At 38.5% G+C, this 22067-nt stretch overlaps 1 protein-coding gene across 1 annotated transcript in view; it reads right to left on the bottom strand.

The window, feature by feature from the left end:
* Positions 1-22067, bottom strand: part of LOC121376748 (Krueppel homolog 1-like) — a 54330-nt gene that overhangs the window by 11412 nt on the left and 20851 nt on the right. The window lies entirely within an intron of this gene.

The raw sequence follows: 22067 nt of genomic DNA, 5'->3' as shown, positions 1-22067 counted from the left end.
AAATTCAAACTTGATCTGTAATAGTACATGATAAAGCCATGAACAACTCAGTATCTGTCACCAAGACCGAATGCCCCACCTTCAAACCCAAGTAAGTCGGGATAATTTGTTTGTTTGGTTTTTTGTGTTAGTTCTGTTTTGTTGGTTGTTTTGTTGTTGTTGTTTTTTGTTGTTGGTTTTTTTTAGGGTTTTTTTTTGGGGGGGGGTGGAGGGGGATTAGGACACTATATAGGCATCATAAAAATACATCTTGAGTCCAATATAATCCACGGCAAAAAAAAAAAAAAATAATTCCACAGAGAATGAGAACACCACAACTATCTTCATGGCGTTGCCGATTGCCGCGGGCAACTGCAGGGCTTGGATAGTCTGCCACATGTGGCATAAACCATCTGCACTAGGCACTAATAACACAAACAATCAGTGTACAAAAACACATGTTACAGAAGTGACTCTTTAAAAACAGAAAAAAAGATTGAATCTAATGAGATACATATAGCTGTTATCGATTTAGCCAAACTGTCTCTCATCACACTTTTTGTGAACACGGCCAGATTGAGCTATATATAATTACATATAGATCTACACTTATTAAGTTTATAGATGGGTTTTTTTGCAAATGAATCACTTGTGTGTTAATGTAAAGTATATAGTGCACTAAAGTTAATGTTTACTCTCAATACTTGAAAAAGAAGGCCTCTACATCAGTTATCTCATTGCGCTATTTTTTTATCCAGCCAATGCACCACGACTGGTACATCAAAGGCCATGGTATGTGCTATCCTGTCTATGGGATGGTGCATATAAAAGATCCCTTGCTGCTAATCAAAAAAGAGTAGTCCATGAAGTGGCGACAGTGGGTTTCCTCTCTCAATATCTGTGTGGTCCTTAAGCATAAACTCGACGCCATATAACCGTAAATAAAATGTGTTGAGTGTGTCATTAAATAAAACATTTACTTCCTTCCTATATCAGTTATTACCATAGTTTGACAACCAATAGCCGATGCATTTTTCACGCTGGGGTGTCATTAAACATCTATTCTATTCTATGCTATTCTTCATCATAAATCTATGCAACCCATTTCCTTTTTGCATAACATGTTATAACCATGTAAAATGGTGCTCGACATTTTGCAAAAACAAAAAAGATGTTACGCAAAATTAGATTTGCACGATCAACACGTGAACGAATCAACTGTTCTCATGATTTACAGAGGCCTGCTATGCAAGCACTATATAAACACATAGGACTTGTCACAAATTAATAATTAAAGGGACATTCCTGAATTTTCTGCAATTTTTTAGATGTTATCGACTAACAGACATTTTAACAATTGTAATTGCATATCAAATATATTTGTCTGCATAAAATATTAGTGGCTGTATATTAAATGTGTTTCTGATCATTCTAATATTTGTACTAGGTTAAATTTCATTTTATTTTCTAAAATAAAAATTTTCTCGTATACATACAAAATTATTTGAAGATAAAATCCAATTTTGGCTTCTTACAAATATTAAGATGACCAGAAATACATTGAATACACAGACGCTGATATTCTAAACAAGAAAATATATTTAATTTGTAAGTTTAATCGTAGAAATATTTTATTAGTCAGAAACATCTTACAATGCAGCAAACTCAGGAATGTCCCTTTAAGATGTTATTGACTAACAGAGACTTTTTAACGATTGTAATTGCATATCAAATATATTTTTCTGCATAAAAGATTAGTGTTTCTGATCAATGTAATGTTTGTACTAGGTTAAATTTAATTTTATTTCCTAAAATATTTCGTATGTACGAAGTTATTTTAAAGTTTAATCGTAGAAATATTTTATTAGTCTGAAATGTCTTACAATGCAGCAGACTCATGATTGTCCTTTTAAGAACAAAGTTAGCTGCAATCTATAACTAACTTAAAGTAATAAAATCTGTAATGTTATGGCTGAAAATATTTCAAACTACCTAATAAAAATCAAGGGTCAACATCTTTAACATTTGACCGCAAAATACATTTTGAAACACATGTATACAAAAATAACAAATGCCATTAAATATTAAAAGGCTACATAGGCCTGCTGAAAAAGAAAGTTTAACAGGATAGCTGGAATGTCATAAATGTAAAATTTTAAAAGCAATCTAAATTCCTTACCCCCCCCCCCCCCCCGAATCTCATAAATTTTAAAAACCATCTAAATCCCCCCCCCCCCAGCTAAAATCTCATAAAGTTTATAAACCATCTAAATTCCCCACCCCACCCCACCCTGCTGGAATCTCATAAATTTTAAAAGCCATCTAAATTCCCCACCCCACCCCGCCAGCTGGAATCTCATAAATTTTAAATTTTAAAAACCATCTAAATTCACCCACCCACCCCCCTCCCTGAAAACAACTGACAGAATGCAGACTAGGTTCGGCCCACAGCTGTAATTCATTTTGCGCCGTCGCTGTATGACAAATGTCTTTCAGTTTGCATTCATGAGAGTTCTGACCATCGGAATCCGTCCACACACACACACACACACACACACACTGCAGAGGAAGAAAAGACAAATCAATACCCTGAGCATTAAGGCATGTATGTATGTATGCCTGGATCTGGATCGACCAAAGCAGACCGCCCGACCGACTGGTCAGCGCGGTTCCTGGCCAGACATTTGATCGCAAAAATGCTGGCCTCAAGTCTGACCCAATTTCCAAGCATGGATGAAACTGGCACAGGCAAGAATCAATAGGAGATAGAAATCTCAATTATTTTTTATGTCTAGAGTGGACATTGATTTAATGCGGTTCAACGCCTGCTGGGGGGAAGATGTACCATGGTGTGCATTAATATCCCTCGGCAGTGCTCGGTTGTGGTGGGTGGGTGGGGGGGGAATGTACCGTGGTGTGCATTAATTTCCCTTGGCATTGCTGGGATGTGGATGAAAGATAAATCATAGTGGTATCAAAGGCCATGGTGGTAAATATAGCGGTTTAGTTAAGTCAACGTCATCAAAATTAAGGCTGGTATAGCTAGGTACTGAGTTCGCATCTGGGTACCGGCTACCACCCAAAGCCAAAATAATGTCTCAGTGGGTAGGTGTAAATATTAAACCAGTATACAATGACTTCTATCTAACTGACCGGCCTCGGGGTTATGCCATCGGTCTACAGGCTGGTAGGTACTGGGTTCAGATCCCAGTCGAGGCATGGGATTTTTAATCCAGATGCCGACTCCAAACCCTGAGTGAATGTTCCGCAAGGCTCAATGGGTAGGTGTAAACCACTTGCACCGACCATAGATCCATAACTGGTTCAACAAAGGCCATGGTTTGTGCTATCCTGCCTGTGGGTAGCGCAAATAAAAGATCCCTTGCTGCCAATCGGAAAGAGTAGCCCATGTAATGGCGACAGCGGGTTTCCTCTCAAAATCTGTGTGGTCCTTAACCATATGTCTGATGCCATATAACCGTAAATAAAATGTGTTGAGTGCGTCATTAAATGAAAAATGTCTTTCTTTCTATCTAACTAACCACTAAAGCTGTATCCTAACCAGATGCGAGCGATTACTTTAGAAATCAGCGATTTCAATTGCCGCATCCTAACTGCACGCGTATGGCATGACAAATAAATATGTTGCATCACACGTGTGCAGTTAGGAGTCGGCAACTGAAATAAATTATTTCTAAAATAATCGCTCGCGTCCGGTTGGGATACAGCTTAACGCACTGTCCTGGACAGACAACTCATATAGCTGAGAAACTGACCTAAACACAAAACTTGATGCCATCACAGCCTCCATCATAGAAAAAGTAACGCCTATATCTCGCTTTCTTACTTTGCAAGGTGCAGAACCTTGCCCAGTGGTAAATTAGCACTCATGTGATTCATAATTGATCCCTATCGGGGTTGGGGATGGGGGGGGGGGGGTGTGGTAGGGGAGTGGCATTGGTTCACCATGATTGGTATATCAATACATATATGCGCTAGCTATTCTGTCTGTGGGATGGTGCCTATATACATGTATAATATACATAAAAGATTCCTTGCTACGAATGAAAACATGTAGCAAGTTTTCTCTCTTTAGAAGTATTTGACATCCAACATTAAGAAATCAATTTCTTCTAGTGGTGTTGTTAAACAAAACAAACTTTTAATAAACCAGGACTTCTAGAATTTTTACAAAATCCACTAGCCATGGGATCAGTGATTTTAAAAATCTACTAGCCATGATTAAAAATTCACTGGCCCTACTTTGCTTAATACAATTTCACTAATAGTAGTAATGGATATATGTTACCCGAAGAAGGAGATGGAGATTAAAAACACTAAGAATGGGGGGTGGGGTGGGGGGCAGGTTATTCATATTTAGAAAATAAACTTATATGCAGCATTTAACAACTTGTTTTTCACTAGCCATGGGAGTGGGGCTACCATAATCTAGAAGCTCTGTCGGGCATGGCAATAATAGTTATTTAGTAGCCCAACATTGAATATCACTAGCCATGGGAGTGGGGCTACCGTAATCTAGAAGCCCTGCTGGGCATGGCAATAGTAGTTATTCACTAGCCCAACATTGAATATCACTAGCCATGGGAGTGGGCTACCGTAATCTAGAAGCTCTGAATAAATTAAGACAAGCCAAAACAACTATTTCCACTGTGGAGGCTTGATCCTGCAGCCCATCACAGCTAAATCGACTGCTCTATGTACTGACTGAGCCATATACATATAACCGGACTGTTTTCCTGGATTAACACAAGCAGCTGACACAGCTGTGTGTGGGCGACCTTAGCCTTCTTACAGGTTCTCTATATTACAGGTTGTCAGACCAATGGTCTGATGATGATCATACAGACAGGAATAGCTTGGCTGGGCATGGCCACTGTAGAGTGCTACCTGTACATTCTCCACTAGATAAGGTGGCATCAAATCACTTGGCTGGATGCAATATAACAGATCTGTTCCAGAATCTGCGTGTGAGTCGGAAGAAAGGAATGTTTTATTTAGCAAAGCACTCAAAACATAACACAGGGCTTCTAGAAATTTGTTTTAAATCCACTAGCCATGGGATCAGCGATTTAAACAAATTACTAGCCACAATTACAAATTTACTAGCCCTACCATACTTTAAGTTAATACAATTTTACTAAATAAAAGTAATATATCAGATATTTCACTTAAAGATGGAGACAGAGCTGAAAAACACTAACATTGGGGAGTTGGGGTGGGGGAAGGTTATTAATATTTACAAAATAGACTTAACTGCACCATTTGACCCAAAAAAATTCACTAGCCGTCGGGCAAGGCAAAAGTAGTTATTTACTAGCCCAACATTGAATATCATTATACCATAGGAGTGGGGCTGCCATGATCTAGAAGCCTTGCATCATTACAGTTATACAACTCTGGCTTCAGACATATTTAAAACATGTTTTTACTTAACATGTAAGCATTCTGCAGAAAGAAAAAAAAGAAGAAGAAAGAAATGTTTTATTTAACGACACACTCAACACATTTTATTTACGGTTATATGGCGTCAGATATATGGTTAAGAACCACACAGAGTTTGAGAGGAAACCTGCTGTCGCCACTACATGGGCTACTCTTCCGATTAGCAGCAAGGGATCTTTTATTTGCGCTTCCCACAGGCAGGATAGCAACAAACCATGGCCTTTGTTAACCAGTTATGGATCACTGGTCGGTGCAAGTGGTTTACACCTACCCATTGAGCCTTGCGGAGCACTCACTCAGGGTTTGGAGTCGGTATCTGGATTAAAATCCCATGCCTCGACTGGGATCCGAGCCCAGTACCTACCAGCCTGTAGACCGATGGCTACCACGACGCCGGTTCTGCAGAAAGAAAGAAAGAAGTGTTTAATGATACACTCAACACACTGTAACAATGGTTTTATGGTGTCGGACTTCTTCTTGGCTGAATTAACATGTGTTGAGTGCGTCGTTAAATAAAACATTTTCTATTTATATATATATGGCCGAGGACCACACAGATGAGCGTATAAGTTTGTTTTGTTTAACAACACCACTAGAGCACATTGATTTTTTAATCATCGGCTACTGAATGTCAAACATTTAGTAATTCTGACACATTAGTAATCAGAGGAAACCTGCTACATATGTTTCCTAATGCAGCAAAGGATCTTTTATATGCACTTTCCCACATACAGGACACCACATACCACAGCCTTTAATACACCAGTTGTGGTGCACTGGCTGGAACGAGAAATAGCCAAGTGGGTACATAGATTAGAGAAGAAACCCGCTGCCACCATGCAATGGGTTAACCTTTCCGATTAGCAGCAAGGGATCTTTTATACATGCAGCATAGACAGACAGGATAGTACATACCACAGCCTTTGTTACACTTTAGTGCACTGGCTGGAACATACCACAGCCTTTAATACACCAGTTGTGGTGCACTGGCTGGAACGAGAAATAGCCCAGTGGGTACACAGATTAGAGAAGAAACCCGCTGCCACCATGCAATGGGTTAACCTTTCCGATTAGCAGCAAGGGATCTTTTATACATGCAGCATAGACAGACAGGATAGTACATACCACAGCCTTTGTTACACTTTGGTGCACTGGCTGGAAAGAGAAATAGCCCAATGGGCCACCGACGGGGATCGATCCTAGACCGAATATAGGTACTAGTAGTTTCTAGTCTCATACAGAAAACAAGCTGTTCCAATATTTACTATATGCTTGGGTTCAGGACCATAGATTGAACATCAAAGATAGATTATGGGTAATAAATACAATATTAAACTCGCTACTATTTCATATCATGTTTATGTCCCTCGGGACATAAACATGATATGAAATGGAAGCTCGTTTAATATCCTATAAATCTGCATATATATTTTTTTTTAAAAGAGAGAAAACAAAAGCCAAATAAAAAATAAATAAATAAATAAACACACACACACCAGATGTCTTTTTTGCTTAACAACACCACTAGAGCACAATGTACACACACACAAACAACAACAAAAACCCCACTCAAGTGTAACACTATACTTGTACAGAAATCAGTCGCACACACACATTAAGTAGAATCATTTTACAGCTTACACCACACCAAAAATCTTTATTCACATTAAAAATTCATCACCTCTATTAATGGTATCATATTAGTAGTGTTACATGTTTATAATGGGCTCAGAGCTCTGGAAACAAGCCAATCCCAGATGTAGAAATTCCTGGGTTAGCTGTGTATGCACTACATTCGGCCATGCTATTGGGGATTAACGTTTGTCAGTGTACATAAGGCAAGAGGCCTGTAGTTTCTCCATGCAATAGCGATGTCCTATTGAGTCAATAGAGCTCCCATACAAGCATACATTTCCTATTACAAAAGAAACAGGACTGTTGTGTCAAGAGTTCAGGGTAGGTTCCAGAAATGAATATGAGGGGTGGGTGGGTGGTTGGGTGCCAAATCTATTCTATGCAACAGCATTATTTCATAAAGTCAATACTGTTCCTATACAAGCATACATTTCCAATTACAAAAGAAACAGGACTAATGTGTCAAGAGTTCAGGGTAGGTTCCAGAAATGAATATGGGGGTGGGGGTGACAAAGGTATCCCATGCAACAGCATTGTTTCATAAAGTCAATACTGTTCCTACATAAGTGTACATTTACCAGTACAAAAAAAACAGGGCTGCTGTGTCAAGAGTTCAGGGTAGGTTCCACAAATTAATATGGGGTGGGGTGGGGGGTGGGGGTGCCAAAGCTATCCCATGCAACAGCATTATTTCATAAAGTCAATACTGTTCCTACACAAGCATACATTTACATTTACCAGTACAAAAGAAACAGGGCCGTTGTGTTAAAGAGTTCAGGGTAGGTTCTAGAAATTATCATTGGGGGGGGGGGGGGGGGGGGGGGGTACCCAGAGCTACTCCTATGCTTTGGCAATGTTTGTAAAGTCAGGGTAGGTTCTAGAAATACCTTGGGGGGGGGGGGGGGGGGTACCAGAGCACTCCATGCTTTGGCAATGTTGTAAAGTCAATATACCTTGCAGACAAGCATACATTTATCAGTACAAAAGAAACGGCTGTTGTGTCAAGAGTTCAGGGTAGGTTCCAGAACTGATTACTGGGGTGGGTGGGTGAAAAGACTGAAGGGAGAGTTGAAGACAACAAGAACCTTTAAAGTGCCTCAGTAATAAAACACATACATTTGTATCTTGCTATCTTTTGGTACCTATATATCACGTTTACAATGTGTATGAATCCTACAGAATTTTAAAAAGACCTGACAGGCCATTTTAAAAAAAATATATATTCGTAATAATCGATCACATTTTTAGCCCTCTGTGGGAAAAAACCAACACTTGAAGCTACACACCGAGTTACGTAATGACGGATGACATCACGCCAGGGCTTGACTAGCCGCCAGTAATCAAAGAGGATGGAGAAGTGGGTAAACACATTTTGACAACAATCACACTACCACCAGAGTTTAATTGTCCCCATAACATTAAAGCATTAAAACCTGCCCTTTGCAAGAATCACTCTGGGTTTGTTTTGTTTGTTTTGTTTTTTTGTGGGTTTTTTGAGGGGATGGGGGAGGGGGGTAGGCAATATAATATAAGTACCCAGTGTTCACCTAAATTGGATCCCAACTTGATAAAATACTTGTATTAAGCTGCCACAGAATATTGTTAACTTTCTTCTTAACCGGTCCATAACCAAATCAAACCAGGTCCATTATCCTGCACAACAGAGACAATCAAGTTACAAGAACTTAGCGATCTTATCTCTTTCAGGCAATCATCAAAAACAGCTGTGAATCAATTACAGGTGGGAAAGAAAGAAGTGTTTTATTTAACGACGCACTCAGCACATTTTATTTACGGTTATATGGCGTCAGACATATGGTTAAGGACCACACAGATTTTTTTAGAGGAAACCCGCTGTCGCCACTACATGGCTACTCTTCCGATTGGCAGCAAGGGATCTTTTATTTGCGCTTCACACAGGCAGGATAGCACAAACCATGGCCTTTGTTGAACCAGTTATGGATCACTGGTCGGTGCAAGTGGTTTACACCTACCCATTGAGCCTTGCGGAGCACTCACTCAGGGTTTTGAGTCGGTATCTGGATTAAAAATTCCATGCCTCGACTGGGATCTGAACCCAGTACCTACCAGCCTGTAGACCGATGGCCTGCCACGACGCCACTGAGGTCAATTACAGGAGGGGTGCGGGACAAACACAGCTAACCAATACAGAGCCTGGTCCATGGTTGGTCTACAGAACGCGGTCCATGGTTGGTCTACAGAGCCTGGTCCATGGTTGGTCTACAGAGCCTGGTCCATGGTTGGTCTACAGAGTCCAGGTCCATGGTTGGTCTACATGGTTGGTCTACAGAGCCCGGGCCAGGTCCATGGTTGGTCTACAGAGCCCGGTCCATGGTTGGTATACAAAGCCCGGTCCATGGTTGGTCTACAGAGCCTGGTCCATGGTTGGTCTCTAGGATCGATCCCAGTCGGTGGCGTGACGGGAAGGAAGGAAGGAAATGTTTTATTTAACGACGCACTCAACACATTGTATTTACGGTTATATGGCGTCAGGCATATGGTTAAGGACCACGCAGATATTGAGAGAGGAAACCTGCTGTCGCCACTATATGGGCTATTCTTTTCGATTAGCAGCAAGGGATCTTTTATATGCACCATCCCACAGACAGGATAGTACATACCACAGCCTGTTACACCAGTTGTGGAGCACTGGCTGGAACAAGAAATAGTCCAGATGCACGGTCGGTCTAGGATCGATCCCCATCGGTGGACCCACTGGGCTATTTCTCACCCCCCACCCCCCAATAACTACCTCTGAATCAGTATTTATTTCATTCAAACAATTAAGCATACCATTCCTGAAAAAAATAACAATCTAGCACAAACAGTAACCAATAATACAAGTTAATTCAGTCCCTTTTAATACCTCCCTCACCCCACCCCCATCCCTCCAACAACTACCTCTGGATCAGTATTTATTTTGTTCAATCTTGTACACAATTCTTCAAAAAAAAAAAAATAAAAATAATTAATTAATAATAATCTAGTACAAACTGAATACATGTTAATTCAACCTTTTTAATACCTACTGCCCCTACTGGCCTCCCCCAGCAACCACCTCTGGATTAGTATTTATTTCATTCAAACACCATTCTTGAAGAAGAAAAAAAAGTATATTTAATCTAATACAAAATGGAATACATGTTAACTGAACCTTTTTAATACCACGCTCCCCCTCACCTCCCCTCCCCCTCCCCCAATAACTACCAACCACCTCTTTTTCAGTATTTATTTCATTCAAACATGCACACCATTCTTGAAGAAGAAAAGAAATATATATTTAGTCTAATACAAAACTGAATACATGTTAATTCAACATTTTTAATACCACGCTCCCCCTTCCCCGACAACCACCTTTGAATCAGTATTTATTTCATTCAAACATGCACACCATTCTTGAAGAAGAATTTTTTTTTTTTTTTTAAATCTAATACAAAACTGAATACATGTTAATTCAACCTTTTTAATACTACACTCAGCCTCCCCTCCCACTCCCCCAGCAAACACCTCTGGATCAGTATTTATTTCATTCAAACATGCACACCATTCTTGAAGAAGAAAAGAAATATGTATTTAATCTAATACAAAACTGAATACATGTTAATTCAACGTTTTTAATACCACGCTCCCCCTTCCCCGACAACCACCTTTGAATCAGTATTTATTTCATTCAAACATGCACACCATTCTTGAAGAAGATTTTTTTTTTAATCTAATACAAAACTGAATACATGTTAATTGAACCATTTTAATACCACCCTCCCTCTCCCCTCCCCTTCCCCCAACAATGACCTTTGAATCAGTATTTATTTTATTCAAACATGTGTACCACCCTTGAAAACAAAAATATCTACATCTATATATAATGGAGCACAAACTGAATACATGTTAATAATTCAGCCCTTCCCTTGCCATACAAATAATATGGATTATCAGCCCACAGCCTCTCACTTGTCAGCTGGTGCATGCTGGGTAAAAGAAAACATGTATGCTGTTGGCTACAGTGTGTGTGTGTGCTACCAGCAATGAGCCGTATCTAGGTGACCTGCTTTCTGGTGTGCAGGTCAACTGCATGAGGTACAGGTGACCTTGGGTGACCTATGTATAGATTGTGTAGTACCCACAAGCATGAGCTGGGCTGTTTCTGTCAGCAATCAATGTAAGCTGTTTGGTAAGTAGCAGGGGCACTGCTGGTGGCCTAACTACTGGTCTATTTATACAGAAGTATATAACCACCTGAAAACAACTTGTTGGTGGTGGTATATAGCAGCCGAGTTGGGATTGGGATCGGCCGGCCGGCTAACTGAACCGTGTTGGTGTTCCGTGTTGGGTTCGAAGATGAAACGTTCAAACAGATTACATGTATAAGTTGTTGCAGTGGATGGATGTTAAAAAAAAAAAAAAAAAAAAAAAAAAAAAAAAAACCCAGTAAAAATGTAAAAACACAAAAAAGGAAGAAAAAAGCTATATAGATAGTAGCTTATATGTTGAAAGAAAGGAAAAAAGAAAGAAGAAAATAAGAAAGGAAAAAAATGACAGAAGGAAAGAAAGAAAAAAGAACGACAAAAGAAAGAAAGCAGGAAGATAGAAGGAAAGAAAGACAAAAGAAAGAAGGAAAGAAATGATGGAAGGAGAGAAAGAAAAAAGAAAACAGGAAGAAAGAAAGAAAAAGAAAGAAAGAAAGAAGAACGATAGGAAAAGAAAGGACAACAGGAAAAGAAAGATAAAAGAAAGAATGAGGGAAAAATGGGGAAAGAAAAAGAAAGAATAATAAAAAGAAAAGAAGAAATAATGAATTAATTGCAATGATAAACATTCGTATATATATATTTAAATTTTCTATAACTATATCTAAGTATAATAACCAAATATAATCAACCATCTTACAGACTTCAAAAACATGTATAGACAGTAACAGGACATTTAACTTGAACAAGCCAGTGCTCTACATCTGGTGTAACAAAGGCTGTGGTATGTACTATCCTGTCTGTGGAATGGAAGGAAGAATATGTTTTATTTAATGACACACTCAACTCATTTTATTTACGGTTATATGGTGTCAGACATATGGTTAAGGACCACACAGATATTGAGAGATGAAATCCGCTGTCACCACTTCATGGGCTATTCTTTTCGATTAGCAGCAAGGAATATTTTATATGCACTATCCTACAGAGAGGATAGTACATACCACGGCCTTTGTTACACCAGTTGTGGAGCACTGGCTGGAACAAGAAATAGCCAAGTGGGTCTACCGACGGAGATCAATCCTAGACCGACCGTGCATCAAGCGAATGCTTTACCACTGAGCTACGTCTGTGGAATGGTGCAAATAAAAGATCCCTTGCTGCTAACTGAAAAAGAGTAGCCCATGAAGTGGCAACAGTGGGTTTCCTCTTATCAATATCTGTGTGGTCCTTATAACCATATGTCTGACGCCATATAACTGTAAACAACATGTGTTGAGTGCGTTGTTAAATAAGACATTTCCTTCCTTCCTTTAACTTGAACCTAACAGAAAGGTACATAATATTATCTTATCAGATAATCAGTGAGAATAAAAATACCTGTGAAACGGCTGTGTATTATTAGCACATTATCGGAAGTGAAAATAGATGTTTTATCCAGCTGTCATGTGCAGAAAGACTTTGTTTTTTACTACCTAAGCAACAAAATACGTTTGATTTGTGGCAGATTTTCACACGGAACATAGTCCATCTTGCCTTCACTACCAACTTCAAATGGCATATCAAAGGCTGTGGTATGTGTTATCCTGTCTGTGGGATGATGCATATAAAAGATCCTTTGCTGCTAATCAAAAAGAGTAGCCCATGAAGTGGCGACAGCAGGTTTCCTCTCTCAATATCTGTGTGGTCCTTAACCATATGCCCGACACCATATAACCATAAATAAAATGTGTTGAGTGTGTCGTTAAATAAAACATTTCTTCCTTCACTACCAATTTCATTAGAATGTGTTATCAGGGTGTCTGCCAGAGGGTAAAACAGGTATGGTGCCATACCCACATTTTTGGGCAGATCTTTTTTTTTTTTTAAGTTAACCTTTTGCCAAAATTAATTACTCTTATCATTACTGTATGATTTTCTTAACCCTAATCCTAAACTTGACCCATTTTCTTTCTGTGGGAGGTCCTCATTGACTGTGGTTGAATCGATTTTCGTAATACATGAACACAGAGATTTGTTTTTTTAATTGTATAATAAATTACCTCACCTCACCTCAACAAAAATTAAATACATTTTTAATCGATCCATATATCCACTAAACCACACCTACCCATCCATCTATCAAATTATACCAATATCCATATATCCATCCAACACCATATTTATCCATCCATCTACATGTATCCATCCACTCATGCCAACATACATGCATCTATCCACTCACCTACCCATCCATCCATCCATCCATCCATCCATCAAACACATCTATTCATCCATCAACTACCCACCTATCCATACAAGTTCCCCATCCATCCATCCAACTTGTCCATCCATCCATCCATTAAACACATCTATTCATCCATCAACTGATGCCAATATCCATTCATCCACCCACCCATCCATACAAGTTGTCCATCCATCTGTCCGTCTGTCCATCCATCCATCCATACAAGTTCCCCATCCATCCATCCAACTTGTCCATCCATCCATACAACTTGTCCATCCATCCATCCATCAAACACATCTATTCATCCATCAACTGATGCCAATATCCATTCATCCACCCACCCATCCATACAAGTTGTCTATCCATCTGTCCGTCTGTCCATCCATCCATCCATACAAGTTCCCCATCCATCCATACAACTTGTCCATCCATCCATCCATCAAACACATCTATTCATCCATCAACTGATGCCAATATCCATTCATCCACCCACCCATCCATATAACCTTCCCATCCATCCATCCATACAGCTTGTCCATCCACCCATCCATATAACTTGTCCATCCATCCATCCATACAACTTGTCCATCCACCCATCCATACAACTTGTCCATCCATCCATCCATCCATACAGCTTGTCCATCCACCCATCCATACAACTTGTCCATCCATCCATCCATACAGCTTGTCCATCCACCCATCCATACAATTTGTCCATTCACCCATCCATACAGCTTGTCCATCCATCCATCCAACAACTTGTCCATTCATCCATCCATACAACTTGTCCACCCATCCATCCATCCAACTTGTCCATCCATCCATCCATCCATCCAACTTGTCCATCCATCCATCCATACAGGTTGTCCATCCATCCATCCATACAACATGTCCATCCATCCATCCATACAGCTTGTCCATCCATTCATCCATACAACTTGTCCATTCATCCATCCATACAACTTTTCCATCCATCCATCCATACAACTAGTCCATTCATCCATCCATACAACTTTTCCATCCATTCATCCATACAACTTGTCCATCCATCCATCCATACAACTTGTCCATTCATGCATCCATACAATTTGTCCACCCACCCATCCATACAACTTGTCCATTCATCCATCCATATAACTTATCCATTCATACATCCATCCAACAATTCATCGCCACATCCGTCCAACCATGAATCCACAAATCATCAACTCATGCCCATATCAATCCATCTAAATATTTATGTAATACTGTATATTAATAAAATAAAAATAATAACAAACAAAGGAAATTCTTTTCCTGTACTTTTATATATTTACTAACTAATGAAATAATCAATAAATAAAAAATGTCTTTAAAAGATAAACAAAATTCTATTTCATCTAATATTGAAATTTAAGAAACAAATCTATAAAAGATAAATGAACTTCTATTCCATCTACAATGAACTACTACAATGTTTGACATCCAATAGCCGATGATTAATAAATCAATTTGCTCTAGTAATGTTGTTAAACAAAACAACCTTTAACTTATATACACCTTCATTTTTGTTTATTTCCTGAGAGCCTATAGAAGACAATATAGAAAAAACAAGCTGTTTATCATAAGCATTGTCATTGTTTACGACAAACTTTATGTGGCGCTGACATGCAATAAGTCCACATGAAGAGTTCAGGCGCAAAACACGATATAAACCATTTTTTTTTTTTTTTTTAGTTAAGCCATTATTGTATGTCAGTAAGGGCTAATCGTAGGCCCGCTGATTTGCCGCAAACCGCGATTGATCCTTATGAAATTGTATTGGGTAAATTCGGGGTTTTTTTGTTTGTTTTCATCAGCGATATACGCCAATTAAAAAAGTCACTTTTACTGAAAACGAAAAATGGATATATCGCGTTTTGCGCCTAAACTCTTCACATATACTATTCAGCAATGTCAAGCTACCCACTCACATAAACATCCATCATTCATTCCTTCCATCCATCCATCCATCCGTCCGTCAATTTATTTGGCAGAAAAAGAACAAAACAGTTTAACTGTACTTTTACACACATTTGTATATTTAAAAAAAAAAAAGGTTTATCTTTAAAAAAGTAATTATCTTTTTAAAAAAAATTAAATAAAGAAGATCTTATTTCATCTACTACTACTTGTTCACTTTTGTACATACCCTGTGAGCCCAAATCATTTTTGTGCCGACCGTTTAGCTATATATTTGTATATTAAAAAAGTTTATCTTTAAAAATGTTTTTTTCTTTAAATGTTTTTTTGGGGTGTTTTTTTGTAAAAAACTAAAATTCAATCCTGTTCCACCTACTACTACAAATTCACTTTTGTACATACCCTGTGAACTGAAAATCATTTTGGAGCCAACCTTTTACCTATTTATCTGTACATTAAAGTTTATCTTTAAAAATGTTTTTTTCTTTAAATGTTTTTTGCTTTTTGTATATAAAAAACAATTAAATCCTGTTCCATCTACTACTAAAAATTAACTTTTGTACATACCTTGTGAGCCCAAAACCATTTCGGAGCCGACCGTGAAGACCATGGGAAAAAACAAGCTGTTCGTCTTAAGCATCGCCGCCGTAAATGGCAAATTTTGCGGAGAGCGGACATGCAATTAGTCCACATACGCCATTCAGCATTGTCAATCAATATTTTAGCTTATCACGTTTACCATTAACCTGCATTTTATATATTTACCCTACAGATGATGTTAAAAACATCCCATGGCAAATTAATCTATAGGGAAAGAAAGAGAGAAAAAAAAAACACTGTATGGATTGCCATTTCCATCTCGGGTGCAATCAGCGCATTCGCAATTAGCATTAGCGCGCGGTGGTCATTAATTTCCCAGTGATATGAATAGTTTTCAATTTGTGTCCTGTGTCCATTGGCTCATGTGGCGTACGCCGCAACCTACAAGATCAAAACAACTTGACCGACATATTGGCATGATTTCTGCGAATATGTCGTGGTAATTTCAGAAAGTAGGTTTAGGTGGCCTAATTCCACTGGATTGTATGTCGCGATCGATGCGTATATCATGATGAGGAATCCACGATTAGACCGCATGTTGCATATTGTCGAGTATGGGCAGTCGGGAGAGAGAAGAAAAAAAAATCAATAATTCCGAGTGGACAAACGTGGTCAGTATATGTATGAATGTACTCCAGGTTTGAAATGATGCTCGCCATCTTGCCGAAAGCGAATCGAAGTGGAATTCGAAGACTTTTATTTCGTGAATCATAAATTTTGGTTTAACACTATGATAAATAGCATAACTATATATGATGAGGCAATTACATGTACGAGATAACCATATGGAGTTTTTAGATTTACAGGTGTTATTGTCTATTTGATCCTGCAAATGTCATTTTTGACCGAAGGCCTTAGCCAAATGAAACATTTACGGGCATCAAATAGACAATAGCACCCGCAAATCTAAAAACTCAATATGGTTATGTCCATTGTAAACTGGATCGTTTTTCAACGGAACTATATACATGTGTACGTGTATATTTTGTATTTCTTGAAAAAAATACCTGGCTACAATCTAACTGTAGACCCTTGAATTGTGAACTTACCCTGTTCCAAATTGCTAATGATGTCACTTTTTAATGATGTCATTAGCTTTCCGGGTGTTATTTTTATTTGATCCCGTAAAAAGAATGTAATTAACCAATGACAATACAGAACACACTCATCATCAGTTTACAATGAATACAATCATGTATATAGTAGTTTAGAGTTGAACTTCAAATATATAAAAGTTTTTTTATATATATTAAGATAATGAGAATGATAGACAGAGGGTGACAGCTTTGACGGGATTTGAACCACTGTCGTCAGCTTGATTGTCCAGCAGCTTATCCACTAGACCACTGAGCTCACTTCAAATATATAATATTAGGGGGTATCAGTGGGAAGGACTTGAGTACGAAAATGTACTTTTTTTTCTTTTTTTTAAAGATAAAAATCTGGCTTGACACCCAGTGAGTCCTGAGATTCACACAGATATTAAGAGAAGAAACCCGCTGTCACCACACAGTGATCTACTCTTTCCGATTAGTAGCAAGGGATCTTTTACATGCAACATCCCACAGACAGGATAGCATGTACCATGGCCTTTGATAGACAAGTCATGGAGCACTGGCTGGAATGAGAAATAGTCCAATGGATGCACCAATGGAACAAATGGATGGATGAATGGAAGATGTAAATGGATGGATGAATGGAAGATGTAAATGGATGGATGAATGACAGATATAAATGGATGGATGGATGGATATAAAAAGATCGAAGGATGGATGGATGCATGCATATAAGAGATGTAAGGATGGACAGATGGATGGATGGATATAAAAAGTTTGAAGGATGGATGGATATAAAGAGATGGCTGGCTGGCTGGCTGGCTGGCTGGCTGGCTGGCTGGCTGGACATACAGACAATGCCACATTGAACTGACACCTGAAGGGAGGCAATCAAAAACCATGTATTCTGCATTTACCTCCATCCATCAGGCTCTTTTGAAAAAGAATTAGAAAAAGTTTGAAAAAAAAAAAAGTTATGCAACTTTGAACAATTGCACTGGGACCACCACAGCCTACAGTTGTGTTGAAAGCTTATCAAGCGATTCAGCAAACCGCTGGTGAAAACATGTTTCACAAACAGGTCACGGTCCAACGACTGACCTGGAATCTGTCAGCCTTGGCATTTCATAATGTTATGCATGTCTGAAAATAGCTACAGGTATTAACGATAATGCATGGCATGGGGTAACATGGCAGCTAGCTTCAGCACACCCCTCGGGGGCCAGGTTAGGCAGAAGTCAATGAACTTTTAAGTGTAATTACACATCATCTGAAGACCTGTGTACAGTATGCATATAAAGGACCGGTCAACCTCCTTTTATAAAACCATATCAGATATGGTACAATGATGTATACTGGCATGGGGATTTAAATTAACATGTAGCACACAGTGCTCTGTCAGACCGGCCTCAGTGGTGTCGTGGTTAAAATCCACGGATATAAGGCTGGTAGGTACATGGTTCACATCCCGGTACCCACCCATAATATCAAATGTCATAAACCGATTCAAATTATATTTGCTTTATTAATTTAAAAATGATATTTTGTTTTGTTTTTCCCAAAGATAAATTCCTCACTATAACAGCAATTTTGAGCCCATCTATATAGCACTTTTAAACCATTAACGTTTGTTATAAAAATGTCAAGAGCTAGTACAAACATTGACTGCAATGGTGGACTGAAGAATAAAAACCAAGGATATACGGTCTGCCCATGCACGGGTGTAGGTTATACATCTGGCAAGGGGAGATAATTCTGCAGTGGAGGTTATGACTCGGGGTTGTATAGCATTGTTGGTGTGCTAGTATAGTAAGTTGAATAACACGAATAAAAACCAAAAATGATCCTTTCAATCAACTGCAATAATTTGTATCCAGTGGTTAATCCAGAATATGTTATTGTTAAAGTCCCTGACCTATATACAGCAATTTATTTCACAACTAAAGAGCATATTGATTATTAATCATCGGCTATTTGATGTCAAATATTTGGTAATTTTGACATAGTCTTAGAGAGGAAACCCACTACATTTTTCCATTAGTAACAAGGGATCTTTTATATGTACAATCTTAGACAGGATAGCACATACCACGGCCTTTGAAAAACCAGTCAAGGGGGCACTGGTCCATTCAGCATCAACAGGGTTCTTACACTTGAAAAAACATGAAATTCAAGGACATTTCCAGGACTTTGTTATTTTTCCAGGACAAAAGTAAAGTCGGGGGAAAAATAAACCACCAAATTTTTGGCCTAAATTTCCAGGACATAATAAAATTCAATGTTTTTTCCAGGATATTCCAGGCCTGGATTCTAAAATCACAAAATTCAAGGACATTCCAGGATTTCCAGGACGTGGAAGAACCCTGATTAAGTAAAATTCCGGAAATTAACCCATAGCCCGAAACAACCATACCATATTCCACTGTACATAATATTAATAAAGAATAACTGACAGTTGTAATTAATATCTGTTTTCCTTTATTCAAATATAATCAATAAAGTAAAGTACAAAGAAACAAAAAGAAACATAAAAAAGACACAAACGAAGAAAAACGCTATCCTGTATCAACAGGCGATTCGTTTTTAAATTTAATCCACTGTGAGCAAAGATGCAAAATCATTTTGTCACCGGTTTCCTATGCCACCCAGTGGCATGAGCGAGTGCCGAGTATCGTCATTAGCGACCATATTTGCCAGTATGCTGCTGACCTAAAAACGTCCACAAGTCGGTCCCGACTAAATTATCTTTCATAGACTAATTACGTGATATTTTTTTCCACCTGTGCTTCTCAGTAATTGTGCCCTTTATGACGGTGAATAGAGAGCTCAAATGGTTTTATATCCGTTTTCTTTTCTCTTTTTTTTGTCTGTGTCTATAAAATACGTCACATTACAAAATAACCAAAGATGTCATTAAAAAAAAAAAAAATCATCTTGTTTAAAAACACCTCTGGAACACATTGATTAATTAATCATCGGCTATTGGATATCAAACGTTTGGTCTTTTTGACTCGTAGTCATCAGCCGAAATCCTAATGCAGCAAGGGATCTTTTATATGTACTTTCCCACAGACAGGAAAGCGCATACCACAGCCTTTGACCAGTTGTGGTGCACTGGTTGGAATGAAAAAAACCAAAACAATCAGGTGAACGGATCCACCGAGGTGGTTCGATCCTGCGACGGAAGTACCCCGAGCGAGAACTCAACTGACTGAGCTAACTCCCGCCCCAAGATGTCATTGAAGCCACGGACCTGAAGTTTTACTAGTTTGTTTACCAACACCACTAGAGCTCATTGTTTTATTCATCATTACCTGTTGGATGTCAAACATTTTGTAATTTTTAACATAAAATCTTAGAAGAAACCCACTACATTTTTTTTTCACTAGCAGTAAGGGATCTTTTATATGCACTTTCCCAGACAGGACAGCATATACCATAGTCTGCATACATACCTACCTACCTACCTACCAACCTACCTATACCAACCTACCTACCAACCAACCTACCTACCTACATGTGTATCTAATCTGCCAACCTACTAACCAACGTACCTACCAATGCACCTACCTACCTACTAACCTACCTACCAACCAACCAACCTACCTTCCTACCTACCTACCTACCTACCAACCTACCTACCTACCTACCTACCAACCTACCTACCTACCAACCAACATACCTACCTACCTACCAACATACCTACCAACATACCTACCTACCTACTAACCAACCTACCTACATATAATCAGTGTGCTGGTTGTTTTTAAAATATGAATATATAAAAAAAGAAAAACTTTTAAAAAAAAATCTACTTATTTTTAAACCCCATTAACAAGATATCCTTGAAATGAAGAAAAATCAATTTTTCAACTAAGTACACTGATAAACACAAAAAAAAAATGTATTAATAAAAACAGAAAAAGAAAGCAAGAAAGCAAGAAAGCAAAAAGAGTGTCCTCAAGTACACTGCACTCTTACTAATTTGTCCGTAAACCATATAATTCCAGGTGTGGTGCGGCTACCTGAAATCAATTTCCTCCAACAAGCCGTGCTGGGAACGTGCAATCAATTCCATTAGTTGATTAGTTGCTGAGCTTTGATTCCATCATGCAATGGCAAACACATTACCTGTGCAATATTCAGACTGGGTAGGAAGGGTCATGCTAAGTGATTTAAGTACAAAAGTAAAGGAAAATCGGACTTAAGTAAAATAACGGCCTCACACAGTGATTTGTAGGTTAATTAAGTCATTGGCCTTACAGCTGTTATGAACTGGGTTCAAACCCCCGGCTCCGGCTCCCACGTACAGTTTAAGCTGTCATTCGTCAAATGTGATTTAAATTTGAATTTGACAAATATATATGTCATTATATTTAGTGTAGCATCAGATCGAACAAAAATTTACTTTGATGTACCATTAAAAGAATGCAAATTTTCAATTAACGTACAGGTTTAGACAAGTAAGAGTTGCAGATCTGAAATCTACACATAGTTTTACATAAGAATCAATGTTCACACCTTCCTGACTCTCTGACATAGATAAATCGACCCTGGCTCCCGTACCATTACCAATTCGCTAAAAAGGTAATTTGAAAACTTAGTGTTCTTTGTATGTGTATAGCCATTATCAAAAATAATTCTGTTTAACTAAATGTTACTTCCTCTGACGGCTACAAGTCAGAATTACCAAAGGTTTGACGTCCACTAGCCGATGATTAATTCATCAAGGCATGTGCTCTAATGGTGTTGTTAAACAAAACACACTTAACACATTTTATTTACGGGTATATGGTGTCGGACATATGCTTAAGGACCACACAGATATTGAGCGAGGAAACCTGCAGTCGACCACTTTATGGGCTACTTTTTTCAATTAGCAGCAAGGGGTCTTTTATATGCACCATCCCACAGGCAGGATAGCACATACCATGGCCTTTGATATACCAGTCGTGGTGC

This window comes from Gigantopelta aegis, chromosome 7 (genome assembly GCF_016097555.1).
Source record: "Gigantopelta aegis isolate Gae_Host chromosome 7, Gae_host_genome, whole genome shotgun sequence".
Lineage (NCBI taxonomy): Eukaryota > Metazoa > Mollusca > Gastropoda > Neomphalida > Peltospiridae > Gigantopelta > Gigantopelta aegis.
Note: the sequence above shows the minus strand (reverse complement) of the source record. Positions and strands in the feature narration are given on the sequence as shown.